Raw genomic sequence first — 10,570 nt, forward strand, 5'->3', positions numbered from 1 at the left:
ATCAGGATTCAAACGCAGCCTGATTTTGGAAGCTAAGGTCTGAACCTCTGTGCCCTGCCTCTAAGCACCAGTGCCTTTCCATGTCTGTTCCAGGCTTCCCAGGTACTCATGGAGCCAGCACACCCTTCAGGGCTGCCCTTTGGGCCTGGCAGCTGCTCCAAGGCTGGGACCTGTCCATGCAGTACCCTTTCAGACCTACTCATGACATACGGTGTGGTCATAGGATTCCATTTTAACTCAACATTCCAACAAAAGGAATGTTGAGTTAAATTATAACCCTTATTACCAATTAATGGCTGACCATATACTAATGATGATGGAACATCATTAGAGAAAGCACAATTCAAGGTTATCACACACTCACTGTCCAACAAGGGTTGTAAAGCCAGGAGCCAGGGCTGGGGCCACTATCACAGCAGCCTGGCCCATGCAGGTTCGCATTGGATTCGGACAGTTGGTAAAGAAACAACGGAGCCAAAAACTGATGGGCTGTCATCTTTAATTCTAGCTTGCACCCGGCGGGCAAGTAAAAATACACACTGGGCTCCAAAACCCACTCACATTCAGTGCTCACAAAGCCACTGACTTATCCGAGTTTCCTAGAATCAAAGGTTTCTAGCTCACCAGCCTTATTCTCCTCAGTTCCCCATCTCCTTCCTTCTCCAGCGTCAAACTGCACAAACCGGCCTCTCACTCAATACTCCGCCTTCTTGGCTGCTTCTCCTGGCCTACTCCACGTGGCCTCCTTCTCTGTTCTCCTCTGCTTTCTCATGCTAATCTCAGGAACCAAGAGCGCAAGCTCCCGCTCCGTCCCCATTTTATAGTGTAGAAATCCAAACCTTTAATCCAATATACAAAACAGGGAAGTCTCTAATACAAAGTCACTTCTCTGAGACATGATTGGATTGTACCACCCCACATCAAAAAGGGTAGGAAAGGCTTAATCCCAAAACCAAGCCCCAGGCTACAAGGATTCTGCCTGCCTTTAGCCCACCCCAACACACATTAATATCACCTGGGCGACGGCCTCCTCGTGTTATCTTTAACAAAGTGAGCATAATACATTTTATCTGCCCAACAAGGGTTCATGTAGAATACTCAGTCTGTTTATTATTTCAAATGTCTTCTTTTTTCCTCCAGTTTCCTCTGAGCTTTTTACCACTCAACCCTAGTCCCAACGCCCAGTTTAGGTGGCTGCTGACCTCCTGTAAGGCCAGGGGCTGCCGCCGCCATCGTGGCCATTCACATGCAGGTTCTCATTGAATTCAGGCAGACCTCCTGTAAGGCCAGGGGCCGCCTCCGCCATCGTGGCCATTCACATGCAGGTTCTCATTGAATTCAGGCAGACGGTAAAGAAATAGCAGAGTCGGAGGATGTGGGCCATTCTGTTTACTGGAGTCTCACCAAGACAGGCAAGCCACAAGAAAGTCAAGGGAAAAGCAGAAAACCTGCTTTTCCCATGGAGGGCAAGGGATCAAGGGAGAGGAGAAAAAAGAAATCCTCTGCACCTCTCGGTGGTGGGGCAGAATCTCCCAGTAAACATTAGCAAGACAATGGCCCCTCCCAATCAAGAAGGAACCTGCAACCTCACAGACCACTATACCTGGTGTTGCCCAGCCCCCAATGCAAACAATAAGCGAGCAAACATATACATCATATTTACAAACTTATTTGACCAACACAACCCCCAGGCATTCGTCCTTTCAATCAATCCCCTGAAAGTGCCACTCCTTAATACTGCTGGTCTGTTAGCTTCCTGAGTTCTCAGCACCTGAGTTCAGCACAGTAATGGAAGGAAATCAGACATCTCAGGCCCTATTCATCACACTTTCTCTAGGAACTTAATTTATATTACTGCAAGCCTCAGAATATCGTGAAGCATCATTTGCCATTTCCAATGGAGTCTGTGGCTCAGCGTTCTCCACAGCCACAGGTTTCCACGAATTTCACAGAATGATCACCTCCACTCTTCTCACTGTCTGCTTTCTTCATCAGCCACAATTCCACATTTTCCATCTAAATGTCGTTTAGCACCTGATCCTGACATTCTGTAGACCTACTTCGACTATTCCTACATGTCTCAGTCTACTGAAGATGATCTTATTCTTCCAGTATTAAGTAAAACAATTGACCTCCAATCAGTTTAGGTATAACCATGAAAGAATAATAAACCAGTCAAGTCCCATAATTATATGATGCAATAATGTTTATAGCCTCCTCACTAAAAAACTTGAGAATTTCTAGACCATAAAGTACTCCATCCCTTAATCCATTAAACTTAAACACAATTTCTACCTCATCATTTTCAAAATATATAAAACTACCATAACCTTTACCAACAATCCCAAAAGAAACTCCCTCCAAACAGTTATAGTAGAAACTAAAGCCTCAGGGTATTACTTAGTAACCATAGCTATTGTATAACCAAAACCCATGAACATTCCCCCCAATTAAACTTTAAAACTATTAAACCTAAAAAGATCTACCTGCCCTGACCAGGTAGTTATGTTGGTTGGAACATCGGCCCAAAGTGCAGAGGTTACCATGATCCCTAGTCAGGGCACATACAGGAAGGAGTAGATTGATGTTCCTGTCTGTCTGTCTCTCTTTCTCCCTCTCTTCTCTCTGGCTAAAATCAATAAATAAAAATTTTAAAATAATTTATATAAAAAAGAGATCCACCAAAATTCATTGCAATACCACAACCAATTCCACCCCTCACAATCAACCCTAGTCCACCATACAGGTGAAAATTTGAAGAAAAACCTATAAAACTATCAGAAAAACAATAATTAAAATAAATACATGTCATCATTATTCTCACATGGAATTTAACCATGGTAAAAAATCATTGTTTCATTTCAACTTTAAGACCATTAATGACCAACATCTGAAAATCTCACCTGCTAATAAAGATTATCAACAATTCATATATTGATCTATCACACCTATCTAATATGCATCTCACCATGATAACATTTGGCTTTTTGTTAGGAATCTGATTAATTTAACAAATTCTAACAGGACTATTCCTAGACATACACTACACCTCAGACACAATAGCTGTCTTTTTATCAGTAAACCGAGATGTAAGTTATGGATGAATTATTTGCTATTTACACACCAATAGAGCCTTGTAGGGTCAATGCTGGACATGCCCTTGCCCTCTCTTCAGTCACATGGCACTGTGGTCACAGATCCTGACGTCAGGCCATGAGATAAAGGGTAATTAAACTGAAACTAAGGTTTTACTAAGAACAATGGAATGAAATCACCAGATCTAGATCAAGGAAGGACAACAGAGCACAGGCACGTACCTTCCTCCTACCCCCTGCTTACCTGCTTAGTTTTGCTTGAGCAATGCCCAAGGCTTAGCTATTTAAACCACAACCCTATCCAGCAAGGCACAGAACTTTTACCTACCTACCAGCTGCCATGGGTGCTGCCCCCATATATAAGTAATAAAGCTTACATCTGCTCCATCTGGTCCTCCTTGTGGTTTCTTTGGGATCCTGCAACAACACCAGATCCATTTCCCAGGTCTGGACATCCTGCATTACAAGCATCTATATTTCATATCTGCATGTTTATTCATGTAGGGTGAGCCCTATCCTATGGATCTCCTACCTTTCTGAAACATGAAACAGTGGGGTCATTTATTACTCAGTGATAACCACAGTATTCATAGGTCATGTTTTACCATGGGGGCAAAGAATCTTCTGAAGTGCAACAGTCTTCATCAATCTTCTCTCAGCACTTCCTTGTCCGAACACCAGATTCCTTGAATGAATCTGAGGGGGACTCTTGGCTGATAAAGCCACTCTCACTCAATTCTTTGGTTTTACTTTCTCCTTCTATTCATCATCGCAGCCCTAGTAATTATGCACCTGCTGTTTCTCCATGCAATAATATCTAATAACCCATTAGGAATCTCAGCTGATCTGGACAACATTCCATTTCACCCATATTATACAATTAAAGATAATCTAGGATTCTTGTTCTAACTCCACTACCATTTAGTTTAGTTGATTTCTACATGAACTTCCAAGAGACAAGACAGTCTTACCCAAGCCAACCTTTCAACATTTCCCACACATAAGCCAGAATGGTATTTCTTATTCCCTGAAGTGCTGGCCTGCACTAAGTCTGATGGCAAAGCAAAAGGTAAATCTAGGGTTGGCGGCCTGACCTGTGGTGGTGCAGTAGGCAGAGTGTCAACCTGGAACGCTGAGGTCACCGGCTTGAAACCCCAGGCTTGCCTGGTCAAGGCACAGATGGGAAGCAACTATATTATGAGTTGATGCTTCCTGCTCCTCCCTCATTTCTTTTTCTGTCTTCCTTCTCTCTAAAATCAATAAACAAAATTTTTAAAAAAAATATCTAGTTTTGGCAGCCCCAGACCAAACCATCTTTATGTTTTCCTTGGACAAAAAAGGTAAGAAAATTGTGGCTTTTATGAACGAGTCCAATCTGGCCTCTTTTGAATCCACATCCAAGCACACCCAACCTTTTCCAGAATCTTCTTTGTAGGTGGTTGCCACAGTGGTGACTACAGAGGAAGAAGTTCCCAACACTTTTTGTTAAAGTAGGCCCTGTTAGTGATGTGCTCAAGGCCGAGCGGAGGCCTGGGGTCAGTCAGGCCTTCACAGGTGCTTCTCAGAGGCAATGACAAAACTGAACTGGTCATCAACATTGGCTTAAAGTAAAAGCAAGTTGGGACAGCAAGGGTGTAGTTTGCCCCAAAAGGTCCCATAGGTTGGTTCCCCCTGAGAAAGGGTATACCCTCCAGAGGCTGGCATTACATAGCAGGCTCAGGACCCTGACCTCTGTTGGTGTAATGGGTTCAACTGTGACCACCAAAAGATATGCTCATGTTCTAACCCCCAGAACCTGTAAATTTGACCTTATTTGGGGGAAATGTCTTGGCAGATGTACTAAGTTTAGGCTCCTGAAATGTAATTTTCTTGGATTTAGGGCAGATTCCTAATGAGAGAAGCAGAGGGAGGTTTGAGACTCAGACAAGCAGGAGAAGGGGCTGCAGAAAGGTGGAGACAGAGACTGGGGTGGTGTGGTCCTCTTGACGTGAGCTGAGCAGCTATAAACAAGACGGTAGACATGTCCCTGGGTTGTTTAACATAGGGCAGGTTTGTTCTTACTATTCTTTCTCGTGTGTGTGTGTGTGTGTGTGTGAGAGAGAGAGAGAGAGAGAGAGACAGACAGACAGACAGACAGACAGACAGAAAGGGAAGGAGACTGTATGTGTGTATGCTGGCGTGGGAGTCAGTCACCAGCTACCACTCTCTAATTCCAAATAGAGGGAGAGACCTTCAAGGTCTTACCCTTTTTCCTTTGGAACTAAAATCCTAAGCTTCTGTGGAGCTTGTCCCAGGATAATTTAAACAAGAAATAGCAAGTGTCAAGTGCTTTCAACAGCTCAAGGTTACAGAGAACTCCAATCCCACAAGGAAAAATAGAACTTCCAGAACCTCTTCCTTATCATTCTGCAGTCTGCAGTCACCAGCCCTTTGGCCAAAAAGGGTGCGATGAGGAACTCACTTGGTTTTACGTTTGTTCTTGGGTGACCTCCCAGGAGACAGGTCGGCTGCCGCAGGGGGAGGCTGAAGGATGGGTTTGTGCCGGGCTGCTGGCTCCCAGGCCCTCCCATCGAGTCCTGAGTGTACTCTACTTGGAGGACTTCCTGAGTTGCTCAGCGCAGATCCTCCAGCTCCATGTCACTCATGCCTGGACTCATCTCTAAGCCCGGCAGCCCCGTCCAACTCTCCAGATGCCAGACGAACGCTTTCATGGTGGCTGGACATGCTGGCCTCTGTGTGGGGACTCTGTGGGGGGCCGTGCTCTGAGTTTCCACACTGACCCTTCTTTGAGCTGTGTGCCCTGTGTTTATGCATGTAGTTTGGGGAATGGGGATGGGTCTCCCGAAATCTTCCTCCTTATGAAGCTGGTGATCTCATCATTGTTAGTACTCAGCTCTGCCCAGTGGGAAGAGCACTGGGTGGTTTGTGGGAATTTATGTATAATCTTGGTCTCTGAGAGACCAGGCAGAGGCCAGAGATACAGCCTGGGATGTATATATTTAGACATAATCTAAGACTAATATGGCCCAGCTCAGGTCTGGTTTTCCTAGACTCATTCATTCATTCATCTATCCATCCAAATTGCCCTGCTGAGTGCTAGGCCCTGCTTCTGGGCAAAGATATAAACCCATACACAGTAATTTTCAGTCTTCTTAAGATCTGAAGTTCAACTCCCTTCCCTTGAATGAGGGTCCCAGTGCTGACAGAGTGATTGGGATTGGGCTGCTTCTCAGTCCCATAATCTATCAGAGGACCTGGGCTGGGGGTACTCCTGTCAGGTGAGCCCTTTGTGGTTGTCCTTTGTTTTCTAGACTTTCCCGTCCTCAGTGCACAGTCCTGTCCCCACTCTGGGCTACATGTGAATAATGGGCTTTATTCCTCTGAGGGACAAGCTCCTATCGCCCACACTTACCTCTGCCCTCACCCTGTAACTCCTCCCCACCGACATGGGGACCTGCTGCCAATGGACATGTCTGAGATGAGGCAAGTTCCACTGAGAACCTTCTGTCACCTTCCCTCCAGCCAGTCATTGTTGCTTCTAACACGCCTTTCTGTCTCCGCCTGGAGAATACAGGTCCCCCATTGCCACCATCCAACGTTTAAAGGCCATTTGGCATACCTTGATTCTCAGCAATGACACTGGAGAACCTCACACTCTTTTTCTTGCTCCAGCAAAGGCAGCAACGCTAGAAAACATGGAAGAGTTGTGTGCGATGGGGCCCTCCAGAGGCCAACCAGGGTTCCCACACTCCTCAATATAAATAATCAGCCTCTTCCTGGGCAGCCCCTAAGCATAGAGTGCACGCTAGCAGAAAGACAGTACAGCTGTTCTGTGTTTTTACTTCTATTTCTTTGATTTAACTCTTTTTTAAACTTTTGTTTTAATATAGCTGCTTAATTGAGCTATAATTCATATAACATACAAGTTACCCACTTAAAGTGCACAATTCAATGGTTTCTAGTATATTCACAGAGTCTTGCCACCATCACCACAGTCAACTTTAGGACATTTTTCTCATCCCCAAAATAAATCCGTTCTGCATTCCTAGTCACCCCTTGTTTCTTCCTGCATGCCATAGCCCTGGCAGCCACAAATCCACTCCCTGTCTCCGTGCGTTAGCCTCTTCTGGACTTTCATGTGTGGAGTCATGTAATATGTAGCCTTTCCTTGTCTGGCTTCTTTCATAAAGCAAGCTTTTGCTCCCTATTCTATTTTCACTTTCATGAGAGTGGTGATATTGTTTATCAAGGAAACCGGGACACTTTAGAGTGAGCAGCTGTTCTTAATAATTACCGTGACAACTGGCATGAACTGAGGCCATGTGGCACCTGGCAAAGGTGTGGATGTTCTTCCTTCCACTGAAGAGGGTTAAATGACCTGCACCTCACAACCCTCTGAAGCTGCCTACCCCCCATTCCCAAAATCAAACTTGCCAAATCTCCCTCATTAGCTTCAGGCCTCACCAGGAACCAAAGTTAATTTACTTCCTGAGTTGCTAATGCTCTGTTTGCATATGAATTATGGAGAAATAAGGCTAATTTCTCCTAATGCGATGTGAACCAGCAGTTTGAGTTTTCATTTCAGAGGCATGAAATGTGACAGCATGGGATGCGACAGCAAAAGCAAGCAGCTGCGCAGGCCAAGCCATCGTGACAACCGCGGAAAGGATGTTCTGACGCAGGGGCATCAGAAGGAGACTCAGGTAGACCACTACCTCTTCTCATCTTAAAGCTCAGGAAGGCTGCTGATGAAGTGTGCACAGCATTCCAGAAAGAAAAGAACGTCTGTCCTCTTATGATCAGGAAGAAAATCGAGTCCTCGGCAAGTGCTCACAGAGCAGGTGTGCAGACACTGGAAAAAGCACAAATATTCCAGGGCTCACTGCTAACAAGGAAGCTGCCCACAGGCAGAAGCCTCCTTACCATTCACACTCACACCAAGGTCTGCCTGGTATCCATAAAGAAAAGAAGCTCCATCCGCTGGGTCACGCATCTCGGCTCTGAAAAGGGTAGCATAATTATTTGTGGCTGTGCTGTTCAGTGCACCTGGCTCAGTGTCCCCCCTCTCTGCAATGGTTGGTCCCAGGCTATCTTTGATACTCTTGGGAAATGTGTTCAGTGTTTGTAAACCAATGAAAAATTTATCTTTTCATTGTAAGTATCTGTTGGGTAGAGATAGAAGTCATACTTGTTTGATTTCTGACAAACAAGCTTCAGTTCAGCAATCGACGTTTTTGACTCCTGGTTCCCCCTTCACTGCACATACGAAGGTCTTAGCAGACAGGAAGACATCTTTATCACCAAGCACAGGTATTATTGTCACCAGCATGCTCTGATGACCCACCACATACACGATGCTCTGCCTTGGAACACTACATGCAAAAGGGACAATTATATATAGTGACTATGAAGTCATCTTCCCCTGATCTTTGCTCTGCTCATACCCTGCTTCAGGCTTGAGCCTTCATTCTGTAAGAAACTGTGATTTTTTTTTTAATGACATGTTTGCATTCTTGGGTCACAAACGAAGGCAGTTTGGGGCCACCTGTCACAATGTGCTCAGGGATGGCATGCTTGTGTGGAAGCTGACTTTGGTTCCTGCTCTTTGGGGGCAGGCTCTGTTCTGGGGGCCAGACACTGGGTCTATGCGCTTCCTGGCTGAGGAAGCCCCTCGTGCCTGTCCAGTTCTCGGCGCAGTTGTACATGAGACCCTGGCTCTCCTGAGACGCTCTTGGTCACATGTTCCAAGTCGGAGCTCATCCATCTGGCTCTCCTGCCACTTTTTCTTCTGTTTGCACTCACCAGCCTCTGTGTCTTCCAGCTCTTCCCAAACCAATTCTGCTTAGACAGATTAAGTCCATTTCTAGGCCAGATGCTCAAGTGTTGCTTCTTCTACAGTAAAAGTAATCAAAGTTGGCTCCCAGGCAGAGACAGGATTTTCAGACCTCAGAACCCTAGGAGAAACCCACAGAAACTTTTCTGATCCTGACACAGTCCCCAAATTCATTTATTGGAGGGGATATGGGGGACACTGATTTCCTATGAGTGTGGAAAACACCTTAGACATTGGTTGGAGCACGCGGTCCCTCATGCAGCCAGAATATCAGGCCTAGGTCTTATGCAGCTCTTTGCCGACAATATTGCCTTCGGGCTGGTCACACCCCACTTCTAGGCAGGTTTAGCCTGAGAGGCCTCCCAGCCTCTGTCCACCAGATCCATCCAACCTGAGGAGCTGCGGTTTTCTTGTCAGCACCATGCTCCCCACTTTGTTGCTTATTTGGGTGCTTTTTATTTTTAGAGATACAGACAGGAAGGAAGAGAGATGAGAAGCATCAACTTGTACTTGTGGCACCTTAGTTCTTTGCTTTCTCATATGTGCCTTGACTGGGGAGCTCTAGCTGAGTCAGTGATCCCTTGCTCAACCCAGTGACCTTGTGCTCAAGCCAGCAATCAAGGATCATGTCGAAGATCCCGCGCTCAAGCCAGCGACCCTGTGCTCAAGCTGTTTCGAACCTGGGTCCTCAATGTTTCAGGTTAATGCTCTATCCCCTGAACCACCAGTGGTCAGGCAAAACATCTCTGTATTTTCAAGGTACATGGCCTGTTTAAAATGAGACCACTACCTCTTCTCATCTTAAAGCTCAGGAAGGCTGCTGATGAAGTGTGCACAGCATTCCAGAAAGAAAAGAACGTCTGTCCTCTTACCATCAGGAAGAAAATCGAGTCCTCGGCAAGTGCTCACAGAGCAGGTGTGCAGGCACTGGAAAAAGCACAAATATTCCAGGGCTCACTGCTAACAAGGAAGCTGCCCACAGGCAGAAGCCTCCTTACCATTCACACTCACACCAAGGTCTGCCTGGTATCCATAAAGAAAAGCAAGGCTCGAGATGACGTCAGAGTAATGGTGGGGTAGGAAGCGATACCGATAAATCTCCCCCAAAACTCAACAAGATCTTCAACCAGAAACAGAAAAACCTATACTTGGAGCTTCCAGATGCTTCGCAATACACCCAAAGGTATGATTGAGTGAAAAATTGGCTAAATATATAACCAAACCCCGAAGGAAATAGGGAGTAAGAAATGCTCCGCCTTCCTCACTAACCTAAACAGGGCGGCTTTCTCTGGTAACTGTGAATATAGAAACTGAGGCGGGCAAAGGGGGTGAATACATCCAGGCCGCGAAACAAACGGCCGAACCAGGCTGTGGCACGGAGATCCAAGCCGAGGAAAATCTGATCCTGTGGCAACCCGGGCAATACAAGCTAACACTCGCGCCAAACCCAAACAAAGAAAGACAAGCGGCGCGGCCATTTTACCCGGTCTCCTGGCTGGTGCGCAGTTAGTGGGCGAGAGATTTCTTCCTAGGCCCCGGGAGTCAGTGCCCGTGTTGCCTCACGGAGAGGCAGGGTCAGAGGCCTTTCTGTGGGCCGAGGGCAGAGTCTCTGGGCAGCCCCAGCGCCCTGGGAAAGCCACGC

This window comes from Saccopteryx leptura, chromosome 2 (assembly GCF_036850995.1).
Source record: "Saccopteryx leptura isolate mSacLep1 chromosome 2, mSacLep1_pri_phased_curated, whole genome shotgun sequence".
Classification (NCBI taxonomy): Eukaryota; Metazoa; Chordata; class Mammalia; order Chiroptera; family Emballonuridae; genus Saccopteryx; species Saccopteryx leptura.